The sequence below is a fragment of the Lissotriton helveticus genome, chromosome 2_1 (genome assembly GCF_964261635.1).
Source record: "Lissotriton helveticus chromosome 2_1, aLisHel1.1, whole genome shotgun sequence".
NCBI classification, from domain to species: domain Eukaryota; kingdom Metazoa; phylum Chordata; class Amphibia; order Caudata; family Salamandridae; genus Lissotriton; species Lissotriton helveticus.
The window spans coordinates 2,067,759,957-2,067,782,491 of NC_136059.1; the positions used below are offsets into that span (position 1 = coordinate 2,067,759,957).

Here is a 22,535-nt window from a genome sequence, read left to right on the forward strand (position 1 = left end):
CCTCCCTAAGTTGGTCCATGACTGAGATAACCACCTTCTCAGTAGAGTGCCGGGGGCGAAAGCCCGCCTGGCAGGGTGCAAGATAGCTGCTGCTTTCAATAAAGGAGCTAAGCACCTGGGTGACATGGGACTCTGCTATTTTACCCAAATAAGGGAGGAGGGATATGGGGTGGTAATTTGCAGGGGAGGAGGGGTCCACTCCGGGTTTTTTTAATATTGGGAAAATTATGGCGGTCTTAAGGGAGGCCGGGACATGTCCGGACGTAAAACAGCTATTCAGGAAGGCCAGGACTGGTGAAGGGCAAGCCGTAAAAAACTGGCTAAGGATACGTGTAAATGAAATGCTACCAGTGGAACTTAAGAACGCATAGTGTATTCCAGTGAAGTAGCCTTTTTAACATGTGCTGGGCCTGCCAATGTACCCTGTTGTGCATTTTTAAATGACCATTTAGACCTGTCAAAATTGACTTTTTGTAAGCCCTAAACCTCCGATTTTAATACTGTTAGACCTGTCATCCTTAGGTAGTATTTCCCCAGAATGTTTGCCTTTTACCTCCAATGTTTGCTGACTTTTTTTGTTAGGTACATGTAGAAGTGGTCGGAGTCTAATATTTTTAGAGTAACAAATATCTCAGAAAATCACAATTCTTTAGGAGGTAACTTAACTTGTATTTAAACCATAAATGTCACTCAAAATAGAACAGGTTCATATATTCAGTGCATATTTTTATTTTTGGCACATCTTGAAAGAATTAAGTATAAGTATACATTGGTCAAATTCAAAGCATTGGAATTGAAAAAATTGCAATTACTTCATTGGCAATATAATTCAATTAAAGAAAGCACATTTGAATAAAGTAAATACATTCAAGTATTTCAACACGCTCACGGTGCACAGAAAGGAAAGTATTTAGAGGGGATGGGTGTGTGGGGGTAGAAGTGGCGACCGGGTAAAGGTAGTGTGACTATGTTGTAATCACAGTGAAAGTCAAAATGCAGCCTTTACAGTCTGTATATAGATCAATGGGTTCCAAAAGACTCTTAAGCACAGGATATGTAGCCATCCATTGTTTAGTCCTATGCTTAGAAAGGTACAGAGTATAGGTTGTCGACGTTTCGACCCCTGAAGGAAAGGGTTGTTCAAAACCTCAGGCTGGGGTCTTCATCAGGACACGTAGTAAAGCAGGAGCGCCTATAAGCAATGTGATAGTAATGAATGTATCTGTCACTACCGTAAACAATTAGTGCACTGGATCTGAAGTGAAAAGTTACATACTTTGTGCGGGGCCCGGTTTGGGCCTCGAGCTTGGGACCTTCCAGGGTTCCTATGTTGTATGTTAGGGCCTGTGAATTATGTAAAAGAATCATAATTACAATGGGCTGTCCAACATGTGGACAGGGCACCAGTGTAACACACAAACAAATTAAAATCAAGGGAGCACTTACTGGGAAGTTAGCAATTGCCGATTAGGTATAGTTCGAGTCTTTGGCCAGCTGGGTGGGCCGGTCCATGGAGAAATCCGTTATTTTCTAAAAATGAAAATGTTAAACACGGATTAGTCTAAGTATAGGAGATAGAAGTAATTAACCGCCAGTGACACACTGTAGGTGATGGTCAAGTACGTGGCAGTTTGCATGCATTAGATAAGGTGGACCTGACAAGCTGGTTCGGAAAATCACAGCTTGTGTAGCATTAGCTTGAGATAGTGTGCGGGGCATTTATGCCTGTAGGCCGTTATAAAAAATGCCCAGGCACGCCCTGGGTGCTGGGCATGAAAGCGGCAGCAATCAAGCATCCCATGTAGTTAAACGTTAACACCCGATATATAACGCGCAACTGGTATTAGGCGTCACTATAGGTAAACTCAGATAAGTACCGGAGGAAATGTTCAGGTTGTGCGTAGAAATCATTTCAAAAGGGCGGAGTGACCTAATACTGAATCACTCGTAGCTTATCAGAATATCAAGAATGTCAAAATGTAAAAACACTGTTTGGGTCGGACGAGTGTGATACTGTCCAGACGCCAGAGACCGGGGAAATTGCGGGGAAGAGCGTCAATGTCTCACCTAATCAGTAGTAGGACATGCCTGTCTCATCCGACTCCTCCGGCTGTCAGCGGCAATCTGAGCCGCCTCGAGGAGCCGGCGCTAAATGCTGCTCAGGGGCTCGCCAGTGCGCAGCCAATCACAGCGGAGTGCTCCCAGGGAACAGGGAAATAGGATCGCTTGTTTCTCCTAGGGGCACAACGCAAGGGGGATGAGAATAGGACACCAAGCGTTTGGTTGTTTCTAGTAGACTAGGTTGTAGGATGTAGGAAATGGGCTCCTAGTCATTCAAAATGAAATGGCGATCTGTGTTGGAAGTGCTCGTGTTCAAAACCAAATGGAAATGATTCCCAAACATAGTACACTTAATCATTTAAAGTGTAGGCGCTGTACACGGTATGCATTTCTCGGTGGACAACCAGGTTATGGTAATAAACTGAACCCCAACATCAATGCATTATTAACACAACAGTCTAAGTGTACGTCCATGCGCCTGGCCCAGCTGTTAAATTATTGAAAATCTGCAAAACTGATGCAGCACGTTATTAAGCACAAACATCAAAGTTAACCAGTAGTGTAAGAAAAATGTAAAATGTAAAAAATGTATTCAACCGCAAGGCAGCTGTAGCATGTTAAAGAACACTAACATCAAATCATAATTGGCAAGCAATGTAAGAATATTTATACATCGTACTTTCTGGATCAAGCCTAACACTATGGTTCTTAAAGTTGAGCAGGGCTATGGTAGACTAACGTTGTAAGTGGCCCCATTGTCTCGCTGTTTCAGAGGGGACTTGAGGGGCCCCCAGTTCATCAAGACCCGGGACACGATCTGGTAGTATGCCTTAAAGTGTGTGAAAAGAACCTCATACATCAATCTGGATCTAAGAGTGCCATCTGAGAGAATGTTGTTTCCAGTTCATTTAAGCCATGCTGGACAGAGTTGAAAGATTGCATCCATTTACACTCCCGTACATTCAGGATGGAATTGAGATTCCCACCCCGTGGGCCCAGTGTAACTTTTTCAATAACCACCCACTTGAGGGACTCTGGTGTATGTGTGTGTTCTTGAAAATGTTCTACCAGGGGGGCTCCCGGTGTTTTACATCTTATCCTGCTGCAGTGCTGTAGCACCCGGTTCTTGATTTTCTGTTTGGTCTGGCCTATATAGATCATTCCGCAGGGGCAAAAAATTGCATAAATGACTCCATGGGTGTTACAATTCGTGAAGGACTTCAAAGTTACAGTCAAATTATTGTGTGTTACAGTTTTTGTTTCCAGACATAGTGAGCAGGCTTTGCAGTTGCCGCAGTTGCCGCATTTATGGTTACCCCTTTGCAAATACATTGATGTTTTCTTGAAGCCACTGGCTGAAGCTACCTCTACCTACTTGAGGGACACTATGCAGGTGATTAACCTGATAGACCAATGCCCATTTGACAAGGACAAACAACTATTGGTAACTATGGACATCGTGTCATTGTACACGAGCATCCCTCAAGAACCAGCTCTGGTAACAATACGAAGAGCCTTGGAATCAAGACCACAACCAGCAGAAGTCCCTACGGAATTTATCATTGACCTTCTGGAGATTGCGATGACGAAGAACTTTTTCATATTTCAAGACAACTTTTTCATGCAGATGAAAGGCGTAGCCATGGGGGCGGCCTTTGCCCCAGATCTGGCCATCCTCTATATGAATGAGTATGAGCAACATAGGATTCTCTCTCCAATCAATCCATACCATGACAAGATCTTACAATATCATCGTTACATAGACGACATACTGATCATATGGGCAGGAGACAAGCAAGAATTGGAGGCTTTTACACACTGGCTCAATACTCAATCATGTGACATTCAGTTTACCAGCACCTGCAGTAACGAAACAATCGATTTTTTAGATATCACCATCAAAGAAAGGGAAGGGCTGCTATATACCACTCTCTATAGAAAACCTACTGAGAGAAATACGCTGCTGCAGTACTCCAGCCACCACACACGGGCCCTACGTGATAATCTACCATTCGGACAGTTCCTCAGGATACGGAGGAACTGCACACTGAAGGATGATTACTTTCGCGAATCAGACGAACTCATCCTCCGACTTGTAGAAAGAGGATACCCGAAAAGACTGGTCAAACGAGCACGGAAGAGGGCATGGTTCAGCAACAGAGACTCCTTGCTGGTACCCAGGGATCGTCAACCTTTGGAGGACAGGATGATCTCTGTGACTACTTACTGCAGCAAAAGCAATGCAATACGCAAGATTGTGAACAAGCACTGGAACATCGTGGCAGAGGCCCTTGAAATACATCATCTACCCATGCATGCTTTCAAAAAAGCAAAGAGTATTAGAGACTTTGTAGTATGTTCTCTGTTGGACAGCCCAGCAGCTCCCACCATTCAATCAATGTGGAACTTACCAATCACCCTTGGTAACCATAAATGCGGCAACTGCAAAGCCTGCTCACTATGTCTGGAAACAAAAACTGTAACACACAATAATTTGACTGTAACTTTGAAGTCCTTCACGAATTGTAACACCCATGGAGTCATTTATGCAATTTTTTGCCCCTGCGGAATGATCTATATAGGCCAGACCAAACAGAAAATCAAGAACCGGGTGCTACAGCACTGCAGCAGGATAAGATGTAAAACACTGGGAGCCCCCCTGGTAGAACATTTTCAAGAACACACACATACACCAGAGTCCCTCAAGTGAGTGGTTATTGAAAAAGTTACACTGGGCCCACGGGGTGGGAATCTCAATTCCATCCTGAATGTACGGGAGTGTAAATGGATGCAATCTTTCAACTCTGTCCAGCATGGCTTAAATGAACTGGAAACAACATTCTCTCAGATGGCACTCTTAGATCCAGATTGATGTATGAGGTTCTTTTCACACACTTTAAGGCATACTACCAGATCGTGTCCCGGGTCTTGATGAACTGGGGGCCCCTCCAGTCCCCTCTGAAACAGCGAGACAATGGGGCCACTTACAACGTTAGTCTACCATAGCCCTGCTCAACTTTAAGAACCATAGTGTTAGGCTTGATCCAGAAAGTATGGTGTATAAATATTCTTACATTGCTTGCCAATTATGATTTGATGTTAGTGTTCTTTAACATGCTACAGCTGCCTTGCGGTTGAATAAATTTTTTACATTTTACATTTTTCTTACACTACTGGTTAACTTTGATGTTTGTGCTTAATAACGTGCTGCATCAGTTTTGCAGATTTTCAATAATTTAACAGCTGGGCCAGGCGCATGGACGTACACTTAGACTGTTGTGTTAATAATGCATTGATGTTGGGGTTCAGTTTATTACCATAACCTGGTTGTCCACCGAGAAATGCATACCGTGTATAGCGCCTACACTTTAAATGATTAAGTGTACTATGTTTGGGAATCATTTCCATTTGGTTTTGAACACGAGCACTTCCAACACAGATCGCCATTTCATTTTGAATGACTAGGAGCCCATTTCCTACATCCTACAACCTAGTCTACTAGAAACAACCAAACGCTTGGTGTCCTATTCTCATCCCCCTTGCGTTGTGCCCCTAGGAGAAACAAGCGATCCTTTTTCCCTGCTCCCTGGGAGCACTCCGCTGTGATTGGCTGCGCACTGGCGAGCCCCTGAGCAGCATTTAGCGCCGGCTCCTCGAGGCGGCTCAGATTGCCGCTGACAGCCGGAGGAGTCGGATGAGACAGGCATGTCCTACTACTGATTAGGTGAGACATTGACGCTCTTCCCCGCAATTTCCCCGGTCTCTGGCGTCTGGACAGTATCACACTCGTCCGACCCAAACAGTGTTTTTACATTTTGACATTCTTGATATTCTGATAAGCTACGAGTGATTCAGTCTCAGGTCACTCCGCCCTTTTGAAATGATTTCTAGGCACAACCTGAACATTTCCTCCGGTATTTATCTGATTTTACCTATAGTGACGCCTAATATCAGTTGCGCGTTATATATCGGGTGTTAATGTTTAACTACATGGGATGCTTGATTGCTGCCGCTTTCATGCCCAGCACCAAGGGCGTGCCTGGGCATTTTTTATAACGGCCTACAGGCATAAATGCCCCGCACACTATCTCAAGCTAATGCTACACAAGCTGTGATTTTCCGAACCAGCTTGTCAGGTCCACCTTATCTAATGCATGCAAACTGCCACGTACTTGCCCATCACCTACAGTGTGTCACTGGCGGTTAATTACTTCTATCTCCTATACTTAGACTAATCCGTGTTTAACATTTTCATTTTTAGAAAATAACGGATTTCTCCATGGACCGGCCCACCCAGCTGGCCAAAGACTCGAACTATACCTAATCGGCAATTGCTAACTTCCCAGTAAGTGCTCCCTTGATTTTAATTTGTTTGTGTGTTACACTGGTGCCCTGTCCACATGTTGGACAGCCCTTTGTAATTATGATTCTTTTACATAATTCACAGGCCCTAACATACAACATAGGAACCCTGGAAGGTCCCAAGCTCGAGGCCCAAACCGGGCCCCGCACAAAGTATGTAACTTTTCACTTCAGATCCAGTGCACTCATTGTTTACGGTAGTGACAGATACATTCATTACTATCACATTGCTTATAGGCGCTCCTGCTTTACTACATGTCCTGATGAAGACCCCAGCCTGAGGTTTTGAACAACCCTTTCCTTCAGGGGTCGAAACGTCGACAACCTATACTCTGTACCTTTCTAAGCATAGGACTAAACAATGGATGGCTACAGATCCTGTGCTTAAGAGTCTTTTGGAACCCATTGATCTATAAAAAGACTGTAAAGGCTGCATTTTGACTTTCACTGTGATTACAACATAGTCACACTACCTTTACCCGGTCCCCACTTCTACCCCCACACACCCATCCCCTCTAAATACTTTCCTTTCTGTGCACCGTGAGCGCGTTGAAATACTTGAATGTATTTACTTTATTCAAATGTGCTTTCTTTAATTGAATTATATTGCCAATGAAGTAATTGCAATTTTTTCAATTCCAATGCTTTGAATTTGACCAATGTATACTTATACTTAATTCTTTCAAGATGTGCCAAAAATAAAAATATGCACTGAATATATGAACCTGTTCTATTTTGAGTGACATTTATGGTTTAAATACAAGTTAAGTTACCTCCTAAAGAATTGTGATTTTCTGAGATATTTGTTACTCTAAAAATATTAGACTCCGACCACTTCTACATGTACCTGATTAACTGACCCAGGTCAGAGAGTTCTTAGGGTCTACCCCGTTGTAACTCACGACTTTTTTTGTTGGCCTTAGGACTCTGCGCCCTTTATCACTGCTAACCAGTGCTAAAGTGTATATGCTTCTCCCATAAACATGATATTAGTAAATACCTCATTGGCATATTTGTTGTACTTGTAAGTCTCTTGTAACGTGGTATGTCCTATACCCAGGGCCTGTACATCAAATGCTCCTAGTGGCATGCAGCACTGATTGTGCCACCCACTGAAGCAGAATTGCAAACCTGTCTGAGGCCTTACACTGCAATGCCTGTGTGTGTAGTTTACTGCCACTTCGACGTGGCATTTAAAACCATTTTCCAGGCCTTAAGCTCCCCTTTTATTACATGTAAGTCACCCCTAAGGTAGGCCCTAAGTAATCTTGTGCCATGTAAGTAAGAGATAGGATATTTACTTTTATGTTTTGCATGTCCTGGTAGTGGCCCCTGAACCTCTCATGGACTTTACCTAAAAAGACCTCCAGGACCTTTGCTACAGGACTTTGTGCCTACCCCTAGTGCCTTGGGAGCGCTTGACTTTTACCTTTTGCAAAGCCCCTGGCTCTTGTCTGCCAGGTGCGCGGGCAGCGCAGCGCTGTGCTGCCGCCCCCTTTTTCAAATGAATCCCAGTATGAGGGATTCCCCCGGTGGCGCTGTTGGAGCGATTACCCACCCCACGTTCTTGTTAATTGTGGCCGCGTTAGGCCTAAGCGGCGGGTCCCCACCCGCTTATTTCTTTCATTAAAAGGCGGGTGCCACCCCGCATCAGTCACCTTTGAAGCAGCAGGAGCCCACCCCGCACTTCGCCAAGTGAAGAAAGTCACCACCGCGGCCGCTACCTGAGGAGAAGCATCGCCGGAGAGAAAACCGGAAGTCACAGAAGTTATGGGCTGATGCTAAGTACAGTGATTACCAGTGGTCTCTGGTTGTACAGTTATGAGATGTATTACTTTTACTAAGTTCGCTTTGTGATGGTTCTGACAGTGGTCTAGTGGGCCCTGTCAGGATTATATAATCCCTGGTAAATATGACCTAGTGCCAGGTGGCATGATGTATATTATGTGTTTACTATTCTAATGTGTTTTATGATAATACAAAGGCTATTTTTGATATAACCTTGTGTGGAGTTCCTTTTGTAGTGTGCCTGGCATGTTGTTGCTGTGTGCGTTCACAAATGCTTTACGCATGGCCTCCGGGATAAGCCTAACTGCTCATGCCAAGCTTCCAAGGGGGTGAGCAGGGGTTATCTTTGGCGTGTAACTCCCTTGCCCTGACTATAGTGGTCGTCTCTGCCTGGCTTTGGTACAAGCCTTAGCCAACCAGAGATCCCATTTCTAACAATCACCATTGCTCTGATCAGAACATATGCATAGCCCTTCAAAAGGAGCGCCTGAGTGGCCCAAAGACGACACTCTGCGCAGCGCAATGACAAATCATTGCCTTCACTTTAGCAAAGCCCGACGATGACGAAACAACCTAACTGCGAGGAAACGATTGATGCATCGTGCCCTCAACATCAATGCTTTGCTCCATCCAAGGTACTTTGTCAGTGACCCAGCATGGGTCCTTTAGCTGGTCTGCCCTCCATCGCAGTCACCCTGAAATTTGGATTTGCACTGGTCTCTCACGACCTCTAGAAACTTTTGACCGCTAGTGACCACCAAGCGCTGGTTTTGCATTTAATCTAAAAAAAATCATATATTCAATTCTACTGATGTCATTTTTGTCATGTGTGTTGCATAACTACTTTACAGATTGATTTTCTTTAGATAAGCATGACTGCTCTGTGCCAAGTTACCAGAGTGTGAGAATTGGTTATCTTCTAGTGTGTACTTAGCTTACCCTGACAACAGTGTGGTTCCTGCCTGGCCTGAGTGCATACGTCAGGCAACAAGGAATCCCATTTATAACAAATACATATACGTCACCCCTAAGATATGCCCTAAATATTCATAGGGCATGGTGCATTGAATTTAAAAAATAGGACATGTGCACTTGCCTTTTACATATCCTGGCAGTGAACAACTCCTAAGTCATTTTTCACAGTTGTAAGGCTGAGTTTTCCCAATGACTAACATAGGATTACCATCTTATATTTAATAAGTGGTACATTTGGATTGAGATCAGATTGAGATATGCTTTTTACACTCAAATGCATTACAAATTAAAACTCCCATTAATGGTAAAGTCAGATTTTAAGTAACAGTTCTGAAAGTTGACATTTTCTTGCTTCTCCTTATCCTTTCTACCTTCTATCAGTGTCTTGGGTCACATGACTGTGAATGGCTCTGCAGTTGTGGTTTGTGTATCCCTCCCGGACAGTGACACAAAGGGGACTAGATGTGGGCAGGACAGGCAATCGTGCCTAGATGGCTGAGGGTCGAACTGTGTCTTGTCCTGCCTGTACTTCAAAGGGCTTGCCTCCAGCACTCACGAAGTAACCTGACACTAGCCTTTTGTCACCCAAGACGTTTTGGAGCCTTGACAGGGAAAGGGAAGAACTTTACAGAAACAGATGTGGGGTAGTATAGGGAAGTCCACACCCTATCAAAGGCTGACAATAGGTATAAATATTCAACCTCACCAACCACTTTCAGAACACTCCTGGGCATGTGGTCTTTAAAGAAGAAGGACTTTCATGCTGCTGGATTACTTCTCTGATGCTTGAGGACTGCCTTACAGTCTGAGAATGAAGACTATGGTTTATACCTGCTTTTCACATTATAGCCACTACCGGCGATGACCAGCAATGCAAGATATGCAGTTTGTGCTAAAGCAATGACAACCCACAGTCACCGCCAATGCAAAGCTCCAGCAATGATCGTCCATGGCGCTAAACTGACTGTTTGCCTACACCACCCCGCCTGCTGTTCGTGCTACAACATCAACCATCCGCAATGCTATGATAGCTCTTCGTGGCCTCCTTCACCGCAAAATGAACTCTTCCTGACGGGCAGTGAGAAGGTAACTCTTTCAGCTGGATCCCATTATTTATCATGCAGATAAACACAAGTGGCCCTTTCTGCTTTTAGGTGCTATAATTTTTTTTAAACTCTGAAATTGAATAGGGTCCAAAATTGAATTGGGCCAGATTGGCAAAAACAGAAGGCATCTCCTTCTCCCTTCTAGGCCATTCAAGTCTGGAATAGACTTCCTGTAGAACTCTGCTGTTAGACCTGCCATCCTTGGTGTGGGTTTCCCCTGTATTTTTGCCTCTGCCTCCTGTGTCTTTGCTGTGTGCTGGACTTCGTTTTTGCTGGTCTAGATGCTTTGGGAACTTTGCCACTGCTTATCAGTACCAAAGTGCAAGTGCTCCCTTTGTAAATTGTGATTATGGATTAGTATTTCCATGATTGGCTTATTTGACTTCTTTCTAGGTCCCTAGTACAGTGCACTGTGTATACCCAGGGCCTGTAAGTCAAATGCTGCTAGTGGGCCTGCAGCACTGATTGTGTCACCCACACAAGCAGCCTTGCAAATGGTTCTCAGACCTGCCACTGCAGTCTCTCAGCACAGTTTTGTACTGCATGTTGACCTGACCAGTGCACCCATTTGCCAGGCCCTCACCTTCCCTTTTCTTACATGTGAGTCAACCCAAAGGTAGGTCCAAGGTAACCCCTGTGGGCAGGGTGCAGTGTATGTGAAATGTAGCACAAGTCCTGATGTGTGTAACATTTCGTGATAGTGAACTACAGTGAATTTCGTTTTTCACTACTGAAAGGCAATCTGTCCTATGGGATAGAATAGACGTTTATTTATATCATCTTATAAATATAACTTTCCATTGGGAGAAGATAGGAAGGTAAAATTTAGTATGCCTGAAATTAGAAAATAAAGATGCAACTTTAGTAAGGATGATTTTTACATTCTGTGTTTGAAAATGCCACTTTTAGAAAGTGGGTATTTTTTTGCTAAGCCATCCTGTGTGTCTTTGCTGGTTTGGGAATTGGCTGTCTGGCTTTGGAGTGACAGGGACCGAGGATGTGCATTCGCTGTAGACAGCCACTAGAGGGCTTGAGGTGTGTCATGTCTTTCCTGGATAAGTCAGGGCTGGGCTGAATAGATCTGGGCTGCATTTAGAGTAGAGCGGGGAGATTTCCTTTCACCTGAATCGGCCTGGTCTGCCTTACACAATGCTGTCTCCACATCCTACTGGGAACTTGAACCAGAGAGAACAGAATCGGTTTTCACTGAGCACAGAGCCTCTCTGAGAACAAATAAAAATGGAATATAAGTATTGGGGCCCAGACCCCAGGGCTTTAGAATACTTCTGGACTCAAGAGGAACCTTTGCCAAGGAGAAGAGCTTTGAAAACTGAAGAAGTACTGCCCCTTTGCTGTGTGCTGTCTGGGGTTGGCCTGCAGTGGCTGTTTCTACCAAGGGGAGGATAAAGACTTTGCTGTGTGCTGTGTCTTCTACTTGAAGAAGATCTCCAAAGGCTTGAAGTATAGCTTTCCTCCTGTTTTTAAGTCTCAGGGACACAAAGACTTCAGCACCAGCTCACCTGAAATTCCTTGCTGGGAGTTCTAACCTGCAAAAAGAGGTGCCTGTTGCTGAGCTGGGCCTCTGGAGGTTGTTCCTGCTGTTGGAAGCTGGAAAAGTGATGCAACTACGAGATTCGTGAAACGTCCACACCGGTTCCCGATGCATCGCAAAAAAAACTAATGCAGCACCTGCCCGCAGCAGGAGAAATTGCTGCACGACGAATTCCATGCACCGATCTCTGAAGTCCGAGATCACCACACCAATTTCGATGCAGGCCATGCTGTGCGGCTGCAAGAACCAATACATTGTGGAACCACAGCTGGAGTGAAAAACGCAGCGCTGTTGCCGCAGAATCGAGAACTGATGCATCCACGATCGTCACGCATCACACCTGGGTGCCATGTCTACAAGAACGCGGGGGCAGCAGTAAGAAACCAACGCATCACCTCCCTGCACAGTAAGAAAGCAACGCATTACCTTCCCTTCAGTAAAGAACTGATACATGACCCCCCTGCGTGGCAGTAAAGAACTGACGCATCACCTCCCCTGAAGTAAGGAACCAACGCATCACCTTCTCTGAGGGTAAGGAACCAACGCATCACCTTCCCTGCGGCTGTTTTTGTTTATGCTTGTGACTCATCCAAGGTACTTTGTGTTGAAAGTGGTGCATCTATAGTATGGACAGAACTGTTTCTACCTTTGAAAAGTCAAATTTTGAGTATTGAATTGTGGATGTTTTGGTCTTGTTTGGTTTAGATAAAGATTACTTTTTTTCTAAACTGGTGTTGTGCCACTTTGTAGTGTTTTCACTGTATTACTGTAGGTCTACACAAATGGTTTACATACTGCCTCTGAGAAAAGTCTGTCTGCTCATGCCATGCTACCAAGTGGGTGAGCAGGGGTTATTTTAGAAGTGTATCCCACTTACTGAGGAAAACTATGAGCCCCGCTTACACAGATAATCGTGTGGTCCTGCAGGTGCATCTCAACTCATTCACACCACAATTCTGTGGACCAAGGGAGCGATAAGCGTGTAGGCAAGGATTTCAAAAGCAAAAAAAGTGCCTATGAGCAATGAACAGGGAAAACACAGTAGCTGCAGTCTGTAGCTCAACAATCAGGTGTCCCATTAACATTGAAAGCGGATGGCCGAATGCCTGTAATGGAATACGTTTATTAATGACAACCATCCTCCAATTAAGAGATTTTGCATAATGCAATGCTAGAAACCATTCTCCACGCAATATCTAATTAGGCATAACATATAGTGTGCTGTGCATAAGATCAAACACACTTATTATTGTCGAAATGTATAGCCATTGTCTGCTTACTGGGACTGTGGCAGTGCTTAAATTGAGGTGTTGGCTGCCGGTGTGGACCACTGGCACTCAATGTTGGAGACCGGCACTTATTTCTCCTCATCAAACATTTCGCAAGCTAGCCAGCTAGGGTGAGTTTTAGGGGCAGTGAATCTTTGGCAGTGTTTTTTTTCAGAGGCGTAAAGTGGATTCAGCTTTGGTATTGGGCGCGCTGACATTTGAGAGCGCTGACTGCTGGCTTCTGAGCAGCGCTTTGGACACCAGCACTCATTATTATACAAATTATGCCCTAGACTATGATATTTTGACACGTATGCATTTCTTTATTAAAGGTACAGCTATTCTAAAAGTGGAAATAGAAAAAAAAATCACTACTTAATTTTTCTTTAAGCTTTAATGGTTATAACTGTGCAATACTCACAGAAGCATAAAAATGACAAAAACACATTATGAAAAAGGTTAACATTATACAAAAAAATATATACAATGCGGGGCAATTGGTTTTCTTTGGTATCTGCATTAGAGCCTGAAAGAATGTTCAATCTCTTACGTAATGCATGTAGTAGCTTTCTATAACCATAGCATAAGCATGTACTGTACTATCCCTCAATTGCTGTGTGAAGAGAATGTTTAATTATTTTGGTTCTCAGAGAATAAATATCTTTACGACAGGTAACTGAATGCTGCAGAACCTATTATCGCCTTCCTGTTTGCCAGGCGGCGATTTCACATTCAGCAATAGCACAGGTAGCATTTATAGCCTTCTCTCCTAAAGATGCTGCTACCTGCGTGATCCTGATTGTTAAGACATATATACCAGCAATAACTGTATGGTGCGTAATTTAATATAAAATGTGTCAGATCTTCTGTTTCAGTTTAGCTTTGGGAGGAAAGATAGACTGCTGGGATGTCTTTTATTATGGTAAAAGCCTGAGGACTATACGAGGGTGGGAACATCACCTTCATCCAAGCTCAGTGTCTGATAGTATTCCTTGGGTCTGAAAAGGGCTCCTTAAAGTAACCAACCAGCTTACTTTCTTAGGGACAAAATATTTGATATTAATGCATGAGATCCAAACACAAGGAAATAAAAATTCAGGAAACATTTTATACGTGAATTCAAAAAGAAGAATTTACTGAAATAAGTTTTCAAAAAGATAAAATCACAGCCAGTATTTGAATAATACCATAACAGAAAAAGGTAAAAATGAATGACTGGAAACAGGTAATATTCTAAAATGTTTTGAAAGCAACTGTGAGGATCATGTGCTAGTTTAACTTGCCAAATATTTTTGTAATATCATGAAATATATAGGTGTTTGGGTCTTTTCTGCACCCATATTTACACAGTAACGCCAGCCTTTTCTGACACTTTGGCCCTCAGTACTAGCTGGGCGGACCGGATTGCCGGGGCATACTGACCAACTGTATTCTGTATTTATTATGTGCGAGAACGCACCTGGTAAACACTAATCCGCATGTAAATTCACCTGTAATCAGAGAAAATATTCAGAATTGGACCTGGTAAATTGAGATCACACTTCCCCCTAATTCTGGTCCTAGCATCATATCATACGTGGCATGTGAGTGGGAGATACTTGCAGGCATTGTTAACTCTTGTCCCAGTATCGCCCCTCTTATTACAGGGGCTCACTCAATTAGGATCTTATTGCACATGCATACATTGGGTGTGAGAAACATGTGGCAATATGAGTGAATATGCTGAAAGCAGTGACCCCTCTGTGTGGTCACTAACTTCACAATGAGCAAACCTGTCCTTCATTTAAGAATACTCTTATCACCACCTCTAATCCACTCGTTACTAGTGTAGAAAATGTATCCATACTAGCAAATTTCCTCAATAGTAAGTGTTTTCTGTAGTTGGAAAAATACAAATTATCTTTCTGTGAATCAGGATTTGATTTTAATGAGAGGACATCTAAACATTTTGCAGTTATCTTTACCCTTAGTTGGGACTTGGTTTTATAATGACACTACAATTATTTCTTTCTTTTGCCATATCTGGAATATAGCACAAACACAATATAAGCGTACAAATCTGATGAGACTGAAGCTCAAACCAGAATCATTGGAGTGAACATGTAACTATACAACAAAACATGACCTCTAGCGAACTTACCTTGTAGATTGTGTTTCAAATATTCCTAATCACTGCACACACATTGACCTTCTTTAGATCAGGTAACATTCAGTGAGTTCCATTTATCCAGTATGTTGGGTGCATGAACAAACCTTGGGGCCTATTTACAAGCCACTTGGGCCACTTTTGCATCACTTTTAACATGGGAAAAGGGACGCAAATGTGGCGCAAGGAACTTGTAAATCTGCCCCTTAATCCCATATTAACCCCTTGCCTGCGGGGCTAATTCTCCCATTGTGCTGGGGGGAGGGTGGGCGCGCACAGCGCCCTTGTGCTCATGATGAGCTGAGCTCGTCATGAGCCACGGTGGTCGTGTGCTCATGACGAGCTGAGCTCGTCATGACCACACCCGTTTCTTTAGAACGTTCGCACAGCAGGGGAACTAGCCCCGCGTGTGAGCGTTCTAACGGTCATGACGAGCTTAGCTCCTCATGAGCACACGGGAACTGTGGCTCACGACGAGCTCAGCTCGTCATGAGCATGGGAGGGGTTAAAAGTGATGCAGCGGCTGTGAAAGGGGCTTGTAAATAAGCCCCGTTGTGTATTACATCTCATAGGTTGAAATATGCATTCTCTTTGGTATATTTACGAAGTTTTCGTTCCTAGCTATATCCATGAACGTCTTTCAGTAATAAAGAACTGGCCCCACATCTTGTGTATAGATGTTCAATGCTTATTCAAATTGAAGTGCACTAGTGGGAGTGTGTTTGGGATCTCCTTAATACCTCAGACATCACTAGAATTGCTTTAGTGTTCTTCATGTTAGCATGAACCCACATTCCACTAACATAGGACAGGTTGTGGTATACCTTTCCACAGACTGTATTGGGCTTGACATTAAAATTTAAAAAGAACCTCTGTAACCTACATAGAATCAATGTAGTTTACTTTATGACTTTATTAATAGCTCATGGTTAGTATCCATTGAAATGGGAGACATGATATATAATCTGTTGTATTCCACCTTTCACCTATTTCACTTTATGGCACCCTTGATTCATGATTAAGTGAACGACTTTCCCCTTTGTTAGGTTTAAATCTAATTGGCACATCCAAAGTAGCCCCTTGCAGCAGTAAACCAATATTGCTGACTTCAAGAAGTAGAATAATTTGGTGAAATGTATCTGCATCAAGCCATAGTTTACAAACTGCCTTGTTCTCACGAAATAGACACAATCCCCTCTATTGTCTGCTTAGAAGTGTGTAACACCTCTGTCTTGCATGGAATTGCAATGATTGTCTTCCATATAAATATGGCCACCATGGCTACTAGTTTGAAGGTTTGAAATTGATCAACGTGGCTATGTACTGTTTGTGCTGATGGTTCCTTGATGGCAAAGATAATTGTACAAGCCCCTGGACATCCCAAAGTCTAGGAGTGAGACACACAAAGTGATCTGCCCATCTTTAATATTTAAATTGCTGGAGTTATCGCATGCCTGATATATGGGACTGAAAGCAGACTTATTCTTATGATGTGTGTCTATGTTCTCACAGTCTTGAAACCGACACAAAGGGGTCTACTTACTTAGATCGAACTTGGAAGTAATGCAAAGCAGTGCATTGCCCTGCTTTGCATTACTTACCACCAAGGGGGCGTACCATGGGTGGTGCATGGTCATTCCCATACAACCACCTAAGGTTTCCGATGTTAGGCCCTATTTATTTTTAAAAAGTAGACAAGGTTTAGCATCCGTAAATAGCACCATTGCAGATAGGTGCTGTGAGGGAGAAATGCTAGTATTTCGTTTTCTTTTCCTACTTTGCATACCTGTTGCACTGCACAGCACACACACTTAGTGGGAAAAGGTTCAAAGTTAGTCTAACTATAGTATTTTATATTGTAAGGGAATCCTATCAGTGCAAGACCTAAGTTAGACTCACAGAGACAACTTTGCACTATGGTGCAAAGGTGTGTCATGGGGCACATGAGCACATTTCTTCACTGATGTTAGGGGAGGAGAGTGCCATATTTTTCTAAATATGGCACTTTCATACTCTCTTCTCATGCAGCGCAGCATTTGGGGCTACAGTAATGCGTTGCATCAGAATCTGGTAAATCTGGCCCATAGTGTCTTAACAAGGGAGTTTGGTTTACTCTGATTTTAACCAGAGTTTTGATTTGACTTAATATGTATGGGTGAGACTTGGAGTTTTGAACATTGCCACCCATCCATTACTGGCTGAGACTGTGTGCTCAACCATTAAAATAGTGTTCTCTATTTGGCACAGTCGCTAACTAGTCTATGATGATCACAGTGATGCGGTGATACAGTGACAGACAGCGCGGCCATTCAAGCCACCAGTCAGCCTGTCATTGCTGCATGCAGACCAGCAGATGTTGAGGCTGGGTTAGTAAAGCAAAGAACCACTTGGTGTTTGTCATTTTTGGTTTCCATAACTGCCAGATATTACACTTAGGAAATACTTGTATGACTATTACTCATGACTTGTCCCACATGCATTGGGGATGTAGGAAAGTGGATGACTAGTGCCAGAGGTAAAACCCTACTTAAGCAGCAACCATAATTCCTGTCAGGGTGAAATCACATTTTCTACACTGTGTCCATCATTTCATTTTGTTATGTTGCTATGTACACCCTAAGTGGCTATGGGTATGCCCAAACTTGGGTCCAATGCTCGCTGCACGACTGGATTCAAGCTAGCCTGGCTGACGAGTAGTGACATAGTGAAAAAAGTCCCAGGAGGCTTGTTTCTGATCCAGGGAGGACCTGCCCTGGCAATTCGGACTGGACTGTTCCCATTGGGAGTAGGTTCAAGGTTGATTTGAATATGGCAGGTTACAAATGTGGGTGGTGTATCGAGCAAAATGATGATGGATTAAACCAAGACCTGTGACTGGGGATGAGTGTATAAAAGGTTTCAATACTCCGTCCATCATTTTATTTTGTGATGTTGCTATGTTCTCCCTACATGGCTAAGGGTAGCTCAGATGTGGGTCCCTTGCTCGCTGCACCACTGGATTCGATCTAGCCTGGCTGATGAGTGGTGACACCACAAAACCGGTCAAAGGATTCTTATTTCTGGTCCAGGGGTGCCATGGCCTGGCAGTTTGGACTGGACTGTTCCAATGGGAGCAGGGTCAAGACTGATTTGCATTTGACTGGGTCCAAACTGAGGTGGCGTGGCAGGCAAAATGACGATGGATTAAAACCAGATCTGTGACTGGGGGTGAGTGTTTGAAAAGTTTCAATGCTCCATCCATCATTTTATTTTGTGATGTTGAAGTCACATGCAATCAACTTAGGCCCACTGAACCTTAAATCCTGGTTGTGAGATCCCAAGTTGAGAATGCGTCCCGCAGTAGTGGGTCTGATGAAGCCATCAATGGCAATTATCAGTGGGTAATTCAACTAGCTTCTAGAGTCCCCCCTACCGAGGTGTCTCGAATTGCCTGCCTCCCTGCACCGGTCCCAGTTTGGCTGTCAGCACAAAAGGCTAATGTGAAACCCTTTCTGAGTGTTCTGAGAAAGAATCTTTGTGAAGTGTCAGTGTGGTAGGTAACAGCTTCACCCTCCTATCTAGTCAGAGTTGGACCATCCTCCCAACACCTATTACCCCTTTGTCTCACTGTCTAAAACCAATCCCCATGACCAACAGCCAACTACACCTAGTCATCCGACCCAAGAAACAGGCTACAGGCACCATATATTTGAGGCAAGAAAATGGAAACTTTCTAAAAGTGGCATGTTCAGAATTTAGCCTCAAAATCCTACTATACCACTAAAGAGGGTTTTTTATCACAATTCTTTAGATACCAAACTGAATATTCCTACCTGTTCCCAATTGAAATGTATCTCTCATTAAAAGTAATAGGGTAATCCAATATTAACTGATGAGACAGGTAGGACTCACAATATTGAAAACAAATTTAAAAGTTTTTGACTACCTGGACATGTAAAACTTATAAGTGCATGTCTAACTCTTTAAATAAACTGCACCCTGTCTTAATGGTTGTTCAGGTACGGCCCTAGGGGCGACTTATATGTATTAAAAAAGAAGGTATGGACATGGTCGAATGTTTATTTTAGTGCAGAGTGTCACGTATTTCTTTTATTTTTATTTTCAGCTCAACTTGTGGTCACGTGGTTCAAGATTCAACTCCACTGCATGTTTAAAAGGATTGTTTTCACCTGTGCTGTTTATGAACAGTTTGATGAATAATTTGCCTGGAGATTAATTTAGTTTGCTTTACGAATGTTGAAATGGGCAACTAAGCTGCTAACAATCGAGTTAATACATTGGGTTACACATTAGAATCATATTTAATTTCTATACACATTGTAAGTGGGGTGTTTTGGTATGTTTGGTTATTTCTATTCTGGTTTTACATTTCTTTTCATTTCCAATATTATTTAGCACATGGAATATATTTAATTACGCCACATTGGGGAGAAGCCCACAGCACTGGTCACGTTTCTATTTAATATTTGACGACATTATTTAATTGCTTTGAAACAAAGAATGTATTTACAGATGAAATAGTTTATAACATGTCTTGGTGGTGGTTTAGTGTATGACGTTCAATGCAGCAAATGTTATCAAATGTTCAAATTATTATTTTCTGTCACGTGCATGATGCTATTGAGGATTGCTGATGGGCTTTGCTTTAAATTTTAGTTAACATTGATGAAGGGCTATTTGCCCGAAATGCATTGAATGTCAATTATCACGGTTACCCAGGATGAAACGTGAATGTCGACATGCTGTTGAAACAAAGACTGATGGGCATTTCTCATGCATTTGAAGACTGAAATCACATTGCCTCTCTATGAACTTTGAACTGAAGAAAATGGAAGAAATCTTTGATTACTATGGATTACTTAGTTCAAATTCAACCGATTATGCTAGGCTGTGCGTCTTGGATCTGGTGCACTCCCCACGCACCAGTTAGTTCATGGAATATTAACTATGCTAACGGGCATAGCATAAACCAAGTTCTGCATGCCAAATTCCTGCCTACAAGCATTTAAAAAAAATTGGAAGGCCTAAGTGCATTCAACCACTTTTTCTAGATAAAAGGTTTGTTTTGCACACACAGGCTGAAATGGCAAGCCTGGAATATGTTGAGAGGGCACCTTAAAAGGGTTGCACAATAAGTACTGCAGGTTGATTAGTAGCATTTCATTTAAAGACCATGGGTACGTGTGGTACAACTTGACTAGGGACTTACAAGTAAATTAAATGTGCCAATTGAGTGTAAGCCAATTTCACCATGTTGAAAGGAGAGAACACGCACACTTTAGCACTGGTTAGCAATTGTAAGGTGCACAGAGTCTTAAGGAAAACTAAAAGGAGTTCAGAACATAGGAAGGTGTAGGCATATATTTTGTGGATAACCCTTCAGAAACGCTTCAGAAAGGGTCAAATCCAACTGAGGCCCTTATGTTTCCTTTGTACAGTCAAAACCACAGCAGTGTATAAAACTAACTGTCACTGGACACAAAGTACAGCTAGACCAGTTGAATAGAAAAGGTCTGCAGTCTTTACTTACAACATTCAAGTTCTTTTGTCTTTTTCACATTTTCAAATTGGTTGTCCCAAAACCTAGTCCTTTCTAATTCAAATATTTTCCTCCATGTGTGTTCGTACTCAAGCATGGAATTGCCAAGAGACCCTCACATGACCTCAGAGTTCTCTCAGACAAATATGTCACAAACCTGCCCCGAGTGTTCAGGGTCTTGCTCCTGCAGGGTTTTAATAACCATGCTCATAACTGGGAATTCACCTTAGCTGAACAAGATAGCCGGGACACATGTTCATGAATGGCAAAATCCACTTCTATCCTGACTTGGTGCGTCAGGACTCAATAAATAAATAAATAAATACAATTATTGCTCACAGATGTCCGAGTGCAGGTCCTGGCATCCATGCAGCTGCTGCAGCAACCTTCACTGGGCATGGCCAAACGCCATGTGTAACAGGGGCCTGTCCCTATGACCAAAACCCCGCTCACATATCTGAAGGGGCTGTTGGCCTCCCAGGTGGGGTTGGCCTCAGGTCCTGGCAGGAGTCCCGCACTACACTCCACTGAGGGTGGCGACAGAGACAGACAACAAGATTTGGTCTTCTGCCACTTGCTGCTGACTACTGAGAATATTCAGGGGCATTCCCGGCCTCGCGGGCCCACGAGGCCCCTCAATCTATTTCCTATCTAAAATTGATACATGCTTGTGCATCCCTCCTCTTCTCCCTCCTCAAAGTTGAAGTTTCCAGTCTCCATCAGTCTCTTCTTGTTTAACAAAGGGGGCTCCAAATATCCACCTGACACATATTTAGATTACATCATATTCTGATGCAGTACCACAACTGCCATAGACTAAACCATATTTGCCCAAAAAGTCCAGACTCAGAGTTCTGGGAGAGCAGTGACTCTCTCCCCACACTACAGGTGTGACACAAACGATGACGCGAGAATACAACTGTGTTTATTACCCTCTTCAACTGTCGATGGTACCTAACATAATACAGAATTTTATACATTAGCACTCCTTATGTATTGCCTTAACCTAATGCACACAGTGAAATAATGATTGTATACTGTTATGCTTGTTAACACATATTACTGCATTATACAGCATTGACAAACCTGGAAACCTAATAAAAAATTATTCGAAAAAAATATGATTAAAACAACTCAGACATTCCCTACAGAAATCAAAGGTTAAAGTTGCATTGTAGTTAAGCATGGTAATACGATTTTAGCTTGCATAAAACACACTAGAAGTTCGCAAAAAAAATAAAAGTTAAAGTAATGTTATAGTTAGGTGTTCAAATGAGATAACACTAACACTGAAATTCACAGTTTTTTGTTTATTGTACTAGGTATATCTTGCTTTCTTGCCATGCTCTGCTTAAGACTGCATATATTGCATCACTCTTGATATGTTGAATGACATCTCAAATGACACCATTGATGTAATCACTGATGACAACACTGATAACACTATAGCCAAATACAGGAGAGAGCTATTGTGTGAGCATGTGTGGTTGAATAGCATAGAAGTAGCATACGTCCTTGAGGCAATTGTGGTTGTGCATACATTAATTTATATTGTGCATCATTTGCAAATCACTAAAGTTTGAGGTGCAACTAATGCTCCCTTTTAAACAAGGTAAAGGCTGAGCACATGTGAGTGTTGGTTGGAGAGTAGTATTTCAAAAGTTGAATATTTCTTAACACTAAAGCCTATTGAAAAAAAAGTGAGAGTAAGCCCAATGATTCTGATGACAATACAAAA

General features: G+C 42.8%; 1 protein-coding gene and 1 long non-coding RNA gene across 2 annotated transcripts in view; both read right to left on the minus strand.

Annotated features, from left to right (window-relative positions):
* The window catches only part of SPOCK3 (SPARC (osteonectin), cwcv and kazal like domains proteoglycan 3), a 1,126,347-nt gene that overhangs the window by 479,950 nt on the left and 623,862 nt on the right, over positions 1-22,535 (minus strand). The gene's annotated exons all lie outside the window — the stretch shown is intronic.
* On the minus strand, positions 1,066-1,531 carry LOC144819044 (uncharacterized). Its single transcript, XR_013607207.1, has 3 exons — positions 1,447-1,531; positions 1,277-1,344; positions 1,066-1,192 (listed from the first exon to the last, which is right to left on the minus strand). It is a non-coding gene; the product is annotated as an uncharacterized LOC144819044 (long non-coding RNA).